Raw genomic sequence first — 10,663 nt, forward strand, 5'->3', positions numbered from 1 at the left:
TTGGATTGGCGTGAACTAGAGCTTCTCAATGTTTTACCTTGTTCTGGATTCTTGTCTTGATGAGCCTTGCTGGTTAGCTGTCACCTTCCTTGGCTGATTCCCCGTAATCGATTTCAAGTAACCCTTATTATATGTACTCGTGTTGTTCACCTCATTCTCCTTTTTCTTTGAAGTCGACCTTCGGTTACTTTCTCCAACGTCAATCTTCCCACTCATGATGGCATTTTCAATCATTTCACTATTCATGACTATGTCATAAAAGCTTTTTGTGGCACTTCCTAACATGTGTGTGATAAACGGGGCTTTCAAGGTGTTAATAAAGAGCATTGTCGTCTCTTTTTCCAAGAGGGGTGGCTGAACTTGGACTGCAACCTCCCTCCACCTCTGTGCATATTGCCTAAAACTTTCGCTCGGCTTCTTTTCCATGTTTTGCAAGGTGATTCTATCAAGAACCATGTCTGTTACATGACTGTACTGCTTCATGAATTCCTGTGCTAAATATTTCCATGAACTAATCCTGGTACGACTTAATTGATTGTACCATTTAGATGCTACTCCTGTGAGGCTATCTTGGAAACAATGTATTAGCACTTGACCATTGTGAACATACCCAGTCATCCGCCTGCAGAACATGGTGATATGAGCCTCAGGGCAACTGGTCCCATTGTACTTCTCAAATTCTGGCATTTTGAACTTATAAGGGAGTACCAAATCTGGGACTAAGCATCTATCCCACAGTAGTTCTCAGTGCTTTCCATTTCCCTGAATTTTTCCTCGAGCCATTTACACCTTTCTTCTAGTTGCTTTGGCAATTCTTCCTTTGTTTTTTTTTCTTTTTTAGCCACTTCATCGAAATCAGGGATAGCGGGGTTAATAGGGTTATCTCTGGGGTTAGAGCCTGATCCGGCTTGAAAGTTCATTGGCGTTTTGACACTGGCCTGAAATTGCTGAGGCCTAATTTTGACAGAGGATTTGCGCAGGTGTACCTCAGCTTGGGTCTGCACGTGCGGAGGGGTAAAGCCGGGAGGATAGAGAAGTCCATCATTGTCTCCTTCAGCATTAGCCATAGGGCTCTTTCCTTTATCATTTCCCCCAGTCAATAGCTGGGTCAACTGAGCCATCATATCTTTTTGAGATTCCAGTATCTTTTCTGTCATATCTTGCTGAATTTATCCAACTTCTCTTGTACCTGTAGCTGAAGTAGGTCTTGCATCTCCTTTTGGAACTGTTCAAGTTTTTCCAATCTTTAGTCCATGTCTTTGGTTTTCGCTCGAGTCCTGTAACGGTGTTTGGGTTGTTGATTGGTTCCAGATTAGCTGAAATAATTTTAATCAAGTAGGCTCTTTTTGATAGTCTTTAATGCATATGATACGATCGATGAAATTAATGTAAAAATGCGTCGACTCTAATTTGATTTCATTTAGAAAAATTTACTAGAAAGCAAATTTCTTTACACAAGATGAATTACAAATAAGGCTTTGCCCTAATACTCAGAACTCTAATCTTCCTAAGTAACGAGGCTAACTCCTGTCCCCAATTTGATTCCAGCTCATACTTTACGCTTAGCGTATCAGCTTGTACTGCCAAAGTCTGAAGGTGATCAGCTACCCCTCGAATTTGAACCACAGCTTCTCCCATAATATGATCTCTTTTTCTGACTTGATTTTACAAGCGGTAAAGTTGCTCGTTCTGACGATCTTCGTTTGTTTCTAGGTACTCAATCTGAATCTCACAATTTCACAATGCTGATTCTAACTCTTCTATTATTTCTTTCATTTCTTCGATTTTTCTCAAGCTCGCTCTTAATTCCATTGTGAAATTTCAATTTTGGTACTGATGGATAGATCTTTCTAACTCAGCCACTCTATCCTTTAGTTCGCCTTTTTCCTTTCGATTTTCTGACAAGCTCCTCTCTAAAGCCTCGTTTCGTACCTGAACTTCCTGGAATTTTCTTTCCCACCTATCAGCCTTGTTCTTTTCTTCTCGAATCTCTTCACGCCACTACTTCGAAGTTTTTTCCAACTTGGCAGTTCTCATTGATAGGCGCAACTTCTTATAATCTGTCTTCAAGCTATCTAAATCCTCCTCAGCCTTATTTTTCCCTTTTCTTAATTTTTCGGCTTCGAGTTCCTGAACATCTATGTCTAGTCTCAATTTCATCTTCTCTTCTTCCATTTGCTTTATCTTTTTTTTAATTCTGCATTCCTCGTTTCAAAATCTTGCCTTATGATTTCTAGCTCAAATGGGACAACCCACAAACTTTCCTCTACTGACTGACTGTTTTCCTGACTTGGCTCGGGGATATTATCATTGATTCTTCTAACCCACCATTCATTATACTCAGGAGTCGTCATTGGACCTACGGCTAATCTTTTCATCCGACGAGTCTGGTTCCATGCATTGGATATCTCTCGAATCTTGTTTTTGCAACCATCACCCTTATATGAGAATTCACACTCAGCTAGTCCCCGAGTTGCGGGTATAAACTGCCTTGACCTATACTGCCTAAGCACTAGAAACGGGGCATAACCAATAGCTCCCCAAATTACAAGTAGAGGGACCCAATCAAAATCACCGTACCGATACAAAATCTCATCCGGAAGCAACCACGGAGCTCTCTACTCAACGTCCTCTTCTTGCAGATTTTGAAGAGTGGCCTCCCACTTCTCCTCCGAGATGTTGTCCCTCCTCGGTGTAGTTACTATCTCTTTCAGTGGCGAATAGTTTTCAGAGAAGACCCAATATGAAACCTTATCGAATTTCCAGAAATGACTGTGGAACCATGCGAGTAATAGCTACGCATATCCGATAAATCTACCTTCACCCGCTCTTCGGTAGGCATTTAGTGACCTGAATGTTTCCACCAATATCGTCGGAACTAGCGTAATCCTTTTATCAAGTCGTTCGGACAAGTCAGTGACTGCCTCATCAACATGTCCCAAAGCCTTGGGGAAGACAACTAAGCCGTATATACTCAAAGAAAAGGAATCCACCTTCCTCTTCGTATTTGGGTGTGCTAGAATTATATCTTTCAAATTCTTCCAAGGAATGCACCTGCTATCCCCCTTCTGTTTGATTCGAGATGCAACCCACTACTCACTCATCCCGGTTATGTTCATCAACTTCTTCAAAAAGGTCGGTACACTTAAAACTGATATGGCGTTGCTTATCGAAACAACGAACCTTGAAGGATTACGGATCTAGAATTATAGCAAACATCCTTCCTGCAGCATAAACAAAACACAAACAAAACAAAAGAAAGGGAACAAAATTCAAAATTGGAGACGAAAAACTCGAAAGAACCTGCACAATAGACTATGCAAACCCGAATCGAATATGTTTCATGTCAAAGGACTTGGACCCTCTAGATAGTAATCTAGGAACCCTAAGTATCAAGGAAGTTTTGACAAGACAAACTAAGTCTGAAATGTCAAACAAAGTTCAATAAAGAACAAAAATTGAGAGAAAATTCTCACAAGTATTTGTTTAATAAAAATCATCTAACCCGATTACATTGTTTGAACATCTATTTATAAGTACAAGGAAGGGGTTGTCGAATTTGAACTTGTGACTGTAAATAAAGAATTCAAATTTGAATATGAATGAGTTATATCCTCTCTTGGCGCCATCAAATACCAGCCACACATTTAATATGTGTGAAACGTTTGAAATTCAAACATTTGAACTCTTGTTCTTATCCAAAATGTTTGAAATTCAAACATTTGAACTCTTGTTCTTATCCCTTTGAATTTGTCGTCATATGTAGAGAAGAGGGCTGATTTTGGCCACACATGCACACACATGTGTCAAGGCTGTTACGTGTGTGATTTGCATGCTGGGATGCCACCTAGGCTGCCACATGTGTATGGGACACTCCGTGATATGTAGGACACCTTCTAGCTACTTCTGGACTTGTCAGCTAGAGTTGAGCTGGTGGAGATGAAATTGAGCTAGCTGGAAATGCACTGAGCTGAAATGAGCTGGAAACAAACTTTCAGAACTATTTCGAGTTGAGTAGAGCTGCACGCACATATTTGAGCTTCAACCGAGCTAGAAATGAGGCCTTAAGCTGCTGTCCATTGTTGTACCTATATCAAAACATATTAAACTTCCATCAAAGTCTGGTAAATTTAATGGAAAACACAATTACAAGCTGGAACACTTGCAATTCTTATTCTTTAACACACTTACAATTTAGAAACAACTTAGAAACAATACAAATACTATCAACCCAATTGCAGAAACGTACTTAGCATAACATATACATACTTAAATGCATGAACTAGTAATATAACCGAGATATGTCACATATTAGCATGCAACATGTTATAAAGCCTATGTTCTAAGGCATGAACATGACCGAATGAATCTGGAATTGTAGCACAAGTAAGGAACAAGACTTCCCTAACTTTCTTTGCCTTAGAATGGGTAATAGGTCCTAATGGTAAGACCTCTGGATCGGTTTTCTTTGTTGGCGTAAATGTGCTCACATCAACAGCTCTCGAGTAGGCTCTATCGACTTGAATCTTCGGACACCGAAGTAAAGCCGTGTATTCTTCTACCGTAGGCACTAGGAAATATTCCAAAACTAAGCGAGAGCCCAAAGTAGGGCGATATTCCAAAACTGGGCGAGACCCCGAAACAAGTGCTTGAATACCTTCATGTCAAGCAGATAAGGTAAATCCCCGTAATTAGAGTAGAATGGTTGCTGTCTATCCTCATCGTTCCACTGATCCCAGATTTCCTTTAACTCTTGTAGACTATTCTGAGTTACGCTAATACGAGTAAAGTCCCAAAACTCTGATACATATCCTTCTGCCAAACTGTCACCGTTCTCGTATTGTGTCGCTTCAGACCAAGTTTGGACAGCCGCATTATCCTCCACCTTATCAAGAAACCCTTTTTCTATGATAAGCTTTCTATCTAGCAACCAAATATGAACCAACGCCTTCCATAATGAAATGCCATGTAGTTGAAATGCCATGCAATCAAAGTGAAACACCAAAAGTCAGTATCATGTATAAACATAGAATCCAATACAATCAACAACCAATAGAACACCTATTCAGGTATCTACTAGGGTTTGGCATAGTTCTATCTAGGGCAAGTTCCTAAGGTTCACTATATGTGGTTTGACTTCTAAGGCAAAGGTACCTGAACCAACAGATTCCTCGACCCTCACCCATTATAGGCTCATGCAGGTCGAGTTCGGTTCAGGGGAATACATTTCCCTATGACTATAAGGAGATGAAAATCTCACGAAGGCATAGGTACGGATGTATCCCAAAAGTGATCAACTATCCTATACGGAGGTGAAAACCTCACGAAGGAATAGTTTCTCACTCCCACTTAAAAAGGGTAAGACTAAATAGTCTTTGTGCAATATGATGCCAAGATATAATGTAACACCCCTAACCCGTATCCTTCTCCAGAATAGGGTTATAGAGCATTATCGAAGTTTACAAATTAATTTTCAGACATTTCATTTCATCAAGCATTCATATTTATAACCAATCAAAATCAAAACATTTATGAGCTAACATTAACCACTTATACAAGTCATTATAATCAGGATCAAATAATCCAAAATTACCAATAGAACCAATGGATAATCTAATATATCTCCAACAAGCTTCCAACCCAATCGAGCTTTCGATAATCATTTCAAAACATCTAATAATTATACCTATTACCAATAATAATTCAATTCCAATAATAAAACACACATATATATAATATTCATTACCAAATAGCATTCACTTCTATTAAAATTATACAAAATATAGTTCATACGAACTTATCAGGCTAAATTGTAGAAATAGCAAAATTCAGGGACATTTTGGAAAATTTCTATTTTTCTCGAATTTTCACCCAATCTTGATCTAAGTTAACATTTCATTCAATTTACTAATTTAAATAATAAAACAATTCATTTCATGCAATTTGGTCACTTTTGACATTTTTACAAATTTACCCTTAAAGTTTCACATTTGTTCAATTTAGTCCCTGAACCTAAAACATGTAAATTGGTCATTTTTAATGAAAACCCATGCTAGTTGAATAATCATATATTTTCCTCCTCCTCCTCTCCATTCCACATCCTTAATGTATATAACATGCTTATATGTAACATTATCTATAATTTCACCATTTATTTATATATTCATTCAAAGTTGTCCACTTGAGTCATAGTCACTAAATTATTTATATCTTGAGCTACAGAACTCCAAATTGAGATACGTTAATTTTCTATAAAACTATACTCACATATCTTCTTATCATAAAATTTTCAAAATTTTTGGTTTTGCCAATAAGTACAGTTTATTCTTTAAAATCACCTCTTTTCTGCTGTCTGACAGTTCCGACCCTTCTTTACTAAAACTTAATTATCTCCTTGTACAAAATTTGGATGATATCCCTATTTATTTCTATTGAAAATAGACTATTTAAGGATTTTAAAAATATAAATTATAACCCAAAATTATTTTTTTACAATTTTTTTATGATTTTCCAAAGTCAGAACAGGGGAACCCGAAATCATTCTGACCTTGTCTCACAAAGTCTATTATATCTCATGATTTACAATTCCATTACTTACATCGTTTCTTCTATGAGAAACTAGACTCATCAAGCTTTAATTCCATATTGTTTTTCATCTTCTAATTTCATTTCCACAATTTATGGTGTTTTTTCATAGTTAACCTACTGCTGCTGTCCAAAACTGTTTTAGTGCAAAATGTTAATTACTAAGTTTATAACTTCCTTATTCCTTTTCTCTATAATATTTTCCATCACTTTCGCTTATTTCTCTTCACTAATATATCAAGAACATAATACTTTATATAAGAAAACTCTACTATAACATCTTTTCCATGCTATTTCAATAATATCAAACTTAAAAATATATTGAAATCTCAATGTTCTTACCTTGTCCTATTGATTTCAATCATTAACTTAATTTTCTCTCTCCTCTAGCTTCAATTTCTTGAATCCAACTTGATATTCTAGCTCCCCATAGTCTCCTTGTTATCTTTCTCTCTTGATGGATATGAAAATTCTTTTGATTTCTAGGTGAAAATGGTAAATTTGTGGAGGAAGGACCAAATTGTAAAGAAAGTAAAACTTTCCTCCTTCTCTCTTCTTCTCACATTGGATGTATGGAAGATGATGGGTTGGTTGCTTTTCATCTTTCTTTCCACATATATATACTAAATAAATTAATAATAAAATAATAAAAATATCATTTAAAAATTAAATTAAAATATTAATAAACTAATATTTATTTATTTATTTAATCTAAAATATCACCAACATCATCATTGCCTTCTAGATTTCTCTCTCTTCTAATTGACCATGTTACCCTTCATGTTCTTTTAAAATTCCATCCTTGAGTCATCACTTAATTTGGTAAAATTACGATTTAGTCCCTCAAAATTCTCCACCTTTTCAATTTGGTCCTAATTCATCCATTTTCCTTGATTTCTAGATTATTCTACCCTTAAAATATTTGCACTATTGGTCCTTTAACTTTTTCATATTTACACTTTAACCCCTTAAATTTTAGTGTTTACTCTTGTGCCACAAAACTTTTCTCACTTTTGCGATTTAATCCTTTCTTGAATTAATGTCATAATATACTTCTCAATGTTGACATAAATCAAAATTACCCTTTTTATCACTTTATTTCCTTATTTTACTATATCAGGAATATTATCTTACTTTCTTACTGTAGTAATTTTTTTTTTGGGTATTACATATAAAACTCAATTTACAGTAATCATACCACAAATAAATGCAGTGAAAGAATTGTATTTTTCAAATCAAATTTTCAATTTTCAACAATAAGAAAAAAAAACAATCAATTTTACGTCTTGACTCTCTAGTGTCCCAGTGGAGTCGCCAAGCTGTTGAAACCACTTTTTGAAAACAAAAAAAAATTGACTTAAAAATGAAAATGGGAGTCGCCACCGATCCTTTATTGAGCTGGGATCGACTAACCTTAAAAACGATTTTGGTCTGTGAAATTTGAGAAAACAAGTTCGGGAGTTGGTAATGCACGAGGAAGGGTTAGCACCCTCGTAACACCCAAAATTGGTGCCAAATTGATTATTTAATGTCTTAGTGTCGAAATTTTGAAAAGATTTTAAAATACGATCTTTTTAACTTGAATGAATTAAAATAATAAAACATTCTTATTTCAAAGAAATGAAATGTCACACCTAGTGAGTTAGGGGGTAACATTTTTAATCTTCAAAATTAAGTTTGTCTTTTGATTTTTTTAAAACTCATGCATTTTGAGAAGGATATTTAGTTATTTGGGTCGAACGAAAAAATTAAAACCCGGTAAGTTAGGGTTCAATTTTTTGAAATTCCTAAACACCGAATATTGCCTTTATTTTTAAAAATCCCTAATTCGAGGTAGCAAAATGTCATATCCAGTGAGTTAGGATCCAACATTTTGAAATCTCGAAAAACTTTTATTTAGAATTTGTACGATTTTATTTAAAAAGGGATACTCAGATATCTAAATTTAACGAAAAGAACTGAAGCCCAGTAAATTAGGGCGCCATTCTCTCGAAAATCGTGAACACCAAGTATTTTGAATATTTATGGAATAAAATTATTTTAATGCTTTAATGAGGCATATTCTTTAAAACAAATGTAATGTGATTGAATAATAACGTACTACGCCAAAAAAAATAATTTGTAAATAGCATACACTAATGAATAACAAATAATCAATAGACATATACAAACAAGTATAGCAACAATAAATTCAATCATACATTATACAAATACCAAGTTTAAAATGAAACAATAAAAAAACAAAGTTTAAAATAACATATATATATATATATATATATATATAATGATTTGAAACTAAATAATATATTAAAATATATACCATGCCTAAAAGTTTAAAGTAAATAAATAAAATAGTGGAAAATAAAATATTCTAAAATAATTTAAAACATGACATACATATAAAATTTAAACTACATAACAGATATACATATATCTTTAAAATAAATGCTATATACAAAAATAAATAAATAGATGAATGAGGCAAAGCAAACATAACAGAAATAAATGATAAAAATAAAAAAATTAATAAATTGATATACATATAAATAAGTAAGATGATAATACTAATAATAATAGTAATAACAATAAATTAGTTAATAAGCTGGTTAATAAAAAAAAGTACTAAATCACAATTAGAACTGAATTAATGGGAAACAAAATAAAACAGAAATTAACAAAAACAATATGCAGGGTTAAAACGCAATTAAACAAAATTAATCGGGAACAAATGAAAAAAATAAAATGAGGGATTGAAAAGCAACGCGCGGATTACATGAAGGACTAAAAAGGGAAATATCTCCTATCTCAAAACGCGGCATTTCGTTGCAGATCAAATCGAAACAAAAATAAAATAAAAGATTAAATTTAAAGAGGAAATAGAATAAAAAAGTATCGAATTGAAATATTGTTACAAGGCGGAGGGGTCATAGTTGCAAATAACCCTCCCCCTACCAAAACATACGGGTCAACTGCAATTGGATCGGGTCATCGGGTGTCGAACGATACGGCACCATTTTGAAGCCATTGTAATGAGGCTCAAACGGTGCCGTTTCACACTTTAAAAAACTTAAAAATAATAAATAAAACCTAAAAAAAACCTAAAATATCTGATTTATCACCCCACACAAAGAAGCCTAGGTACCAACCCCCAAATGCTGTGCCGTTCTTGCGCCTTCGACTCCACCAAGACTTCGATTGGAACGGAGATGGTCAGAGATCCGACGGCCAGGTAAACTCTTATCCTTTAACTCCTGTTTTCTTTTACTTTGCGCACAAATAATGAGATAAAAAAAGAATCCAAAGAAAAAAGAAAGAAGAAAAATCTGCAATCACCTTTCGAATTTTTTTCGATTTCTCTGAATATCTTTGGTTTTTGTATTTCATATGCGTATGTGAAAAAAAATTACAATGGCTTTCTGTTTCTTTATAGCCCAAATATTCAAAAACGCCAATAAAATAAAAAATACAATGTTTTCTTTCTCTGTTGCGCTGTTTTCATCCTATTTGCAGGTACGGCCTACGGAAGTGGTGGACGTGGCGTGTACGGAGGCCAGCTGGAGGCGCGTGGAGGCGCTACACGCGTGGGGAGCGGCTTCGGTCTCAATTCTTTGCAGTTACTGAGCGATATCTGCTAGGGTTTCGGTTCCATTTTGGTGTTAAATGTATGGTAGTTGGGCTAGGGGTTGTATTTGGGTTTGTAATCGGGTTTGGAGAGTGGGCTCATTAGGCTTAGGTTAGGTTTGGGCAAGGGGTTTTGGTTAACTGTTTAATGGACTTATTTATGTAAAGAGACTTTTAATTAATTTTTTCATATATATTGGTTTATTTATTTATATGGGCCCGGGCAATAATTGGGCCTTATATATATATAAGGAAACCAAATCGTATTTAATATTTAAAATAGTATTATGTTATCTATTCCTTTACTATATAATGTTTTTAACGATTTGTTTTCTTCTTTAAGAAATTAATATAAGTTTTTAATGTTATGAATATTTAACTAAAAGATAAATTATATCATTAGTCACTAAATTATGTATATGTTTTTATTTCGATCATTTAATAAAAAGAAGTTACA

This window comes from Gossypium raimondii, chromosome 13 (genome assembly GCF_025698545.1).
Source record: "Gossypium raimondii isolate GPD5lz chromosome 13, ASM2569854v1, whole genome shotgun sequence".
Classification (NCBI taxonomy): Eukaryota; Viridiplantae; Streptophyta; class Magnoliopsida; order Malvales; family Malvaceae; genus Gossypium; species Gossypium raimondii.